Here is a 6,308-nt window from a genome sequence, read left to right on the forward strand (position 1 = left end):
CACACAACTGGAGCTAACAAATCCAGAAAAGTTTCAAGACACAAGACTAACACACTTATTTAACAGTGATGAACAACTTACAAAAGAGAATAAGAAAACTGTTTCATGTACAAAAGCATTCAAAGAATAAAATGTTTGGAAAGAGATTCAGCCAAATAGTGCTGGAAAAGTGGAGATCCAGAGATGAGAAGAAAGACTCGTGCACTGCAATAAAGTAGCACTGCTGAGACAACCTCTTGCTGCGCAAACCAGAAGAGAACTTTTGTTCATGTGGAAGGCGTTGTGCTGTAAGACAGTCGTACTGTACACATTGACACCAGGCTTCAAGATGGCTGTACTGTCCACGTTAACACACGGGTTCAACACAATCCCTGTTTGCATCTCGGCTAAAGTTCTGGCCTCTGTATAATATTCTTTCCATATCATGATTGAATTTAGTATAAACCATACAAATACTAACACTGAAATTTCGTTTTAAAAAGATGTTTTGTTGATTTTTTTTTTGCACCACAGCACGCACCCCAGTCCTGCTCACTATCTCTCTTTCCCCTCATGTCTGAGATTTGTCCTTGCAACTTTTCTCCCAAATAAAAAATACACAATCAAGCAAAAAACTAAGTATAGAAAGCATCTCGTTGTGCAAGCTGTAATATGCCACAGTGTGTTCCATAGTGTATCCCTCTGTCCACACATCCTGACTTACAAATGTTCATTGCAATGAGTCATAGATCCATGCAGTGAGTCAGAGATCTTTGGCTTCTCTGACACCATCGATATTGGATCCTCACTGGGACTCCTCCCAGTTATCCTGTTGATGCTCTGAGTCATGGAGATGCTGCAGCTTTGGAGCAGCAGGTCTGGCCCTTCCATGCTTCCCAGCCGTTTACAAATGCTATAGCTGCTGGGTGGGCTGACTCAGAGCCCTGGATCTGGCTGGGCTGGGTGGCAGCCGTGCTGGCCAGTGTGCCTGGTCTCCCTTATCTGCACCACCAGAGGAAGTTCTCCAGCACTGCTCTAGCTAAGCCACACAGTGCTTCCATTAGCAGGAAGCAGGGTCAGCTCTCTTGCTCTCGTGACCTGGGGTCAGCTCACCTGAGCCCACACCTCCAGAACCAGCTCTACTGTGCTGTCCAGGTGAGGTGCCTGGCCCACTCTCCTGTGTTCATGACCTGGTGGGCAGCTTTCCTAACTGCCAGAGGTGGCAAGGGGTGGGTCATCACCTCTGTACCAGTCTCACAGCCCACAGCAGAAGAGCATCAGGGCCAGCTCATCCACATCCCCTAGCTCCACTGTGCTGACTGCGCTAGGGTCTGCTCTTCCAATTGCTGCTGCTGGTGAGGGGTGAGGCCAGCTCTCCAGAGTGCTGCAGTCAGTGAGGGGTGGGGCCAGTTCTGGACATCCATGTGATGCTCAGCAGCTGCCCTGACCAGGGATTTGCTGTGTCCTCTAGAAGTAAGATGAGTCACTGTCCCCTGCTGCATAGCCATGGATTTAGACATGGCCGTCAGTGGCAGCTCTGGCTGGGACTTCACCATGGCCCCAGGTAGCAAGGCTGGCCACTCACAACAGGCTCCTCCTCTCCACCCCGAGTCTCCAGATTCATCTCTCTTCATAGTGCTCAAGCTGCTCCACTTCTTTTTCTGACCACCCTATACTCACACATTGTGGTGTCCCCTCCTTCAGACTGGCTGTTCATCTGGTAAGCCCTTCATCTGGTAAGCCCTTCAGTGACATCCTCCAGTAAGTAGGTGTCTATGGTTCTGTGCAAAAGGCTAAGTTTGTGTGTGGCATGGTGGTCCCCCAGGTCTGCCTGTCTTCTTCCTCTCATGCTGCACTGTGTGATGGTAGGCAGGGGTCTGTGTCTGTGGGCTACCTACATGTGGGGTGGAGGGCAGGTCTGTGCCTGCACCACTTGGCAGAACATAGTTCTCTGTGGGTCTTTCTCCTCCCACATTACGCTGCCTGGATTGGATTTAACTTGATTTGATTTGTATGTGTCCTACTCATAAAACTGTTTTGGCCACCAGACCAGGCATCAGGCTAGGATGAACAAAGGACTGCTATCTGCTCTGCCTCTGACCGATGTAAGAACACCACCAACAACCAAAGAACATACACAGGCTGGACCTAGGCCTCCCTGCTCATAGGTAGTGGATGTGCAGCTTGGCCTTCATGTGAGTCCTGAACAACTAGAACAGGGGCTGTCCCAAAAGCTGTGGCCTGTCTGTGGGATACGCTCTCCTAGCTGGGCTGCCTTGTCCGGCCTCACTGGGAGAGGAAGTGCCTAGCCTCTCAGAGACTTGAAGAGCCAGGGTGGAAAGGATACCCAGAGGAGTCCCCACTCTCTCAGAGGAGAAGGGGATGGGGACAGGGTGAAAGGGAGGGAGGCGGTGTAAACTGAGTAATAAATAAATAACTAGGTAAATAACACCACTATCAACAAGGTGCCTCTTTGCCCATTGTGGTGGGAGGACAATGACACTGAGGTTTTTAATGAAATCTATTAACCCCCTTGGAAACAACAGCTGTGTGTAGCCAACACTGATGCCACCAGGCCTCGGTGGGTAATTTTTTTTCAGTTTTTATTAATTTTTATTGTGTCCTTAAAAATAAAACTTTAAAAGCATTTCCAACTTGATTCAAAATAAAAACAGCAACAACAACAAAAAAATGAAGCCAAAATTTATAATTCTCACCTGGCGCATGCTGCCTTTTTGAGTTTGGGCAGGCTGAAAAAAGTTAAATAAAACAAAAACCCCCATCAAACAACCTTCATTTTACCGCTCCCTTCATTTATGCGTAATCCAACTCCATTTAAAAAGAAAAGGTCCAGATTTCAGATTTTGACATCGTTTTGAATACATGGCAAAAATCCAAATGTGATGGAGTTAATGGTGGGATAAACAAGCTTCCTAGCCTGATAAGGAACTAAGGAATCCAAAAACATTTGTGATAGTGTAAAGTTATTTATGAACTATACACATAATATGTCCCCTATAAAATGTACAGGTAGATCACTAAAAAACCTTATCCAGTAAACGCTTTCTTCAATACAGAATATACTAAGTCCATTGGGATAATAGCTGTCTGCCTCCAAATAATTTAATTATAGCACCCAGGGTCTGCTTTAATGTAAAGCTAAATACTTGTTATTTTGGGGTTACCTATTCGCTTGACAGAGCCAGAGTTAACTTACTCTTACTCTAGTATATTAGCCACTGCACAACAGATCAGCTTATCACAGATTTTCTTCATTATTTGTAGTAATGGGGTACAACAAATACTTGATACTTTTAAATGGCAGACAGCCATAAAATAACTTTTCTTTGATAGTATATTGGGTTTTATAATTACACTAGGATAAGAATGGTATAAAATATTACCATAATATACCTCAAGATAACAAGGTCATACTGTAATGATTCACTAGATTGTGCTCAGTTTTACTAAATGAGGAATCTGTTCTCTTCTCCAATTATCCAGTATGTTTTGCCTACAGTAAGGAGTCAATAAATATCTGTTGAACATACCGTCTACACAGGAGGTTGGAAGAGATGGGCCCTCATAGGTGGGTATCAAGTATAAGTGGAATTAGCCTGGGAAGGAGTGGTTAGATGTAAACTGTATGTAGTATACAAGTAAATAAACTTTAGATGCCAACAAAATAAAGTTAAGCAGAAAATACTGACACTGGAATAAACGAAGTCAAGACTTGCCAACAATGGCGTTAAGTGGAAATGACTTGTAAGAGATAACTAGGAAAAACCTTATATTGGACCAGACCTTTAATCTAATTTGAGACAGACCAGGAGAAGCACTGTTAGAGACTATGGCTGTCTTCCTTGATAGTCAGACATCCTAGTTTCCAGTAACTTATCATGGATTGGCCACCCATAAGCCAATATAAACCAGTTCATATTTAGGGATGAGTTTCCACAAGTACAAAGTTGAATTTCCTTTTATTTGTCCTAAAATGCTTACGTTCAAACATGAAGGGACTTCAATTATTCCGTGTAGTTTTCAATAATTCTTTTATCTGATAAATCTTTTCAGACCAGTGTTAAAATATTTGTATGGTATTATTAATACTGCAGCACCTTCGACCCACCCTTTGGTCGCTTGAACTGCCCTTATTTGGTTCTTTTTTCTGCTTTCAGATCTTTCTTGAAGTGTAGTAAGCTGAACTGTACTCGGTATTCCAGCTGAAGTTTGGCCTGTCATTGTCAGAATGGCTTCGGCTATGCCGTGGTCTTCCAGTCCGTCTGTTTCTAGGACTGTAAGATCTCCTATAGTTATAATCAAAGGAGCGACTCCTCGATCTCCTCCTTTCATAACTTCGGCTTCGAGAACGTCTCTATCGGTCATAATCGTCATCGTGAAGAGCTGTGTGTGTGCATTCCTCCCTTCCTTGGCTTTCATTTGGTGTCTTCTGATGCCCCTGGGAGAACTGTATTTCAATTTGATGCTCACAAATCCGTTTTCTGTCCAAATTATGTAAAGCATCTTCAACATTACCCACATCCTCAAATTGAACATATGCAAATCCTCTTGGACATCGAGTGTAGAAATCAAGTGGAACATAAACATCTACTATTGGACCATAACGACCAAATTCCCGGCGTAAACCTTCAGACCTGGTGTCGTCCACAACGTTTCTGATGAACAGAGACGCGTTGGAGGGGTGCAGGTATTGGGACATGAAGGTGGTGAGACTCCGGGCCAGCGGCGCTTACCGGCTCGGCAAACCGTCCGCAGCTCCCGCGGCGGCCTCGCTGGATAATTCTATGCCTGGTCACACAGAGTCAGTGGGTCACAAAACCAAACAAAAAGACATACATGAATGTTGGCTGACTCGTTAGTTCGTTTGGGTTAAAGCGCTTGTTGCCAAGCCTGACAATATGGATTGGATCCCCGGGATCACGTGGTGGAAGGGGAGAGTTGATTCTTGTAAGTCACCTCTGACCCCCACCTATGTGCCATTTTGTACATGTGTGTCACCTTTCAAATAACTGTAAATAATAAAAAGTCAAACACCAATATTGCTGTAATTATAAAAGAGGATTACAGAAAATGGATTTGTAAGGTGAAGGAGCTCACAGGGGTGGAAGGGGCTCTGTGTGTGTGTGTATGTGTGTATGTAGTGTGTACTTACCCACACACATGTTCATACATCACACCCCTTGTAGGTCTAATGCACTGGATGACCACAGCCTAAGAATATTTAGGCAACACTAATAGGTCTTAATGGATTTAAAATTTTTTGAGGACACAAGTTGGGCTTAGGTTTGAGAGGAGATTGAGGATCAAAACACAGCATCCAAAAATTTAAAGGAACTAATAAAATATTAAGAAATTTGGTTGAATTTGCAAACCTTCAGAAGGATAGCTGTTATGAACAGAGTATCGACATCACAATGTAGCTTAAATTAGAGGGGGAAAGCAGCCAAACAGGATGCTTTTAAGGTTGAATTGCACATGGAATATTAGGGGGAAACCACACAGAGCTGTAGCTTTCATTTTAAAAGTAATTCTTACATTAAAACCTTTCCAGGAGTCTGAGATAAAACTGAATTTTAACACCAGGTTCTTTGGTGTTACATTGTTGTTTACTGGGGAATGGATGAGAGGGCACTGATAGACAGGCCAAGGACCTTCATTGTATATTTCCTAATTATAATGTGTTGAATCAGTCAGGAATCATTACCATATCATTATTCATTATAAAAACAAGCCTGCAGACCCCTCTGTCGGCTAGTGTCCCCTGGAAGCCTGCTGTCTGTGATTTTGGATTCTGCCCTTCCTGGTTTCCTAGCAGTGTGGAGTGTCCTATTCTTTCTTCACTTGAATTAATAACATGTTAGAGAACAGTCAGACACCAGGAAGGTATCATCAGAAGAGCTTTTCACCCAGATGTCCTCAAAGTTCAGAGGAAGTTCAGCCACTTCCTCTGGTACCCATCTCTTCTTCTCCCCAGACACACCTACTTCACTACACTAATTGGTCACTTTGGGACATATCTTTCCCAGGGAACGTGAGAGAAACTTGAAGTTACTTGTTATCTCAGCTCTAATAAGCAGGGTTGCTGTGGGCTTCCCACAGTTCCCTGGGACTGAATATAAAAGTTATCTGCAGAGGTGAGCTAAATCCCACAGTCAGGCCCCAGGACTGAGCTCGGTCCTTGTATTCAGGGCACAGACAGAGCGTCGAGGACACAGAACTGACTTGGCAAATATAAGTCAAGGCAAAGAATCTGTAAAATAGCACCATGTGATTAATAGGCTGAAACAGGACAGAGTCTGCTTATTTAC

The 6,308-nt window shown here is 43.8% G+C and overlaps 1 pseudogene; it reads right to left on the bottom strand.

The window, feature by feature from the left end:
• Nucleotides 1-4,153: 4,153 nt before the first annotated feature.
• Nucleotides 4,154-4,699, bottom strand: LOC127694961 (serine/arginine-rich splicing factor 10-like; annotated as a pseudogene).
• Nucleotides 4,700-6,308: the final 1,609 nt, after the last annotated feature.

The sequence above is a fragment of the Apodemus sylvaticus genome, chromosome 10 (assembly GCF_947179515.1).
Source record: "Apodemus sylvaticus chromosome 10, mApoSyl1.1, whole genome shotgun sequence".
NCBI lineage: Eukaryota > Metazoa > Chordata > Mammalia > Rodentia > Muridae > Apodemus > Apodemus sylvaticus.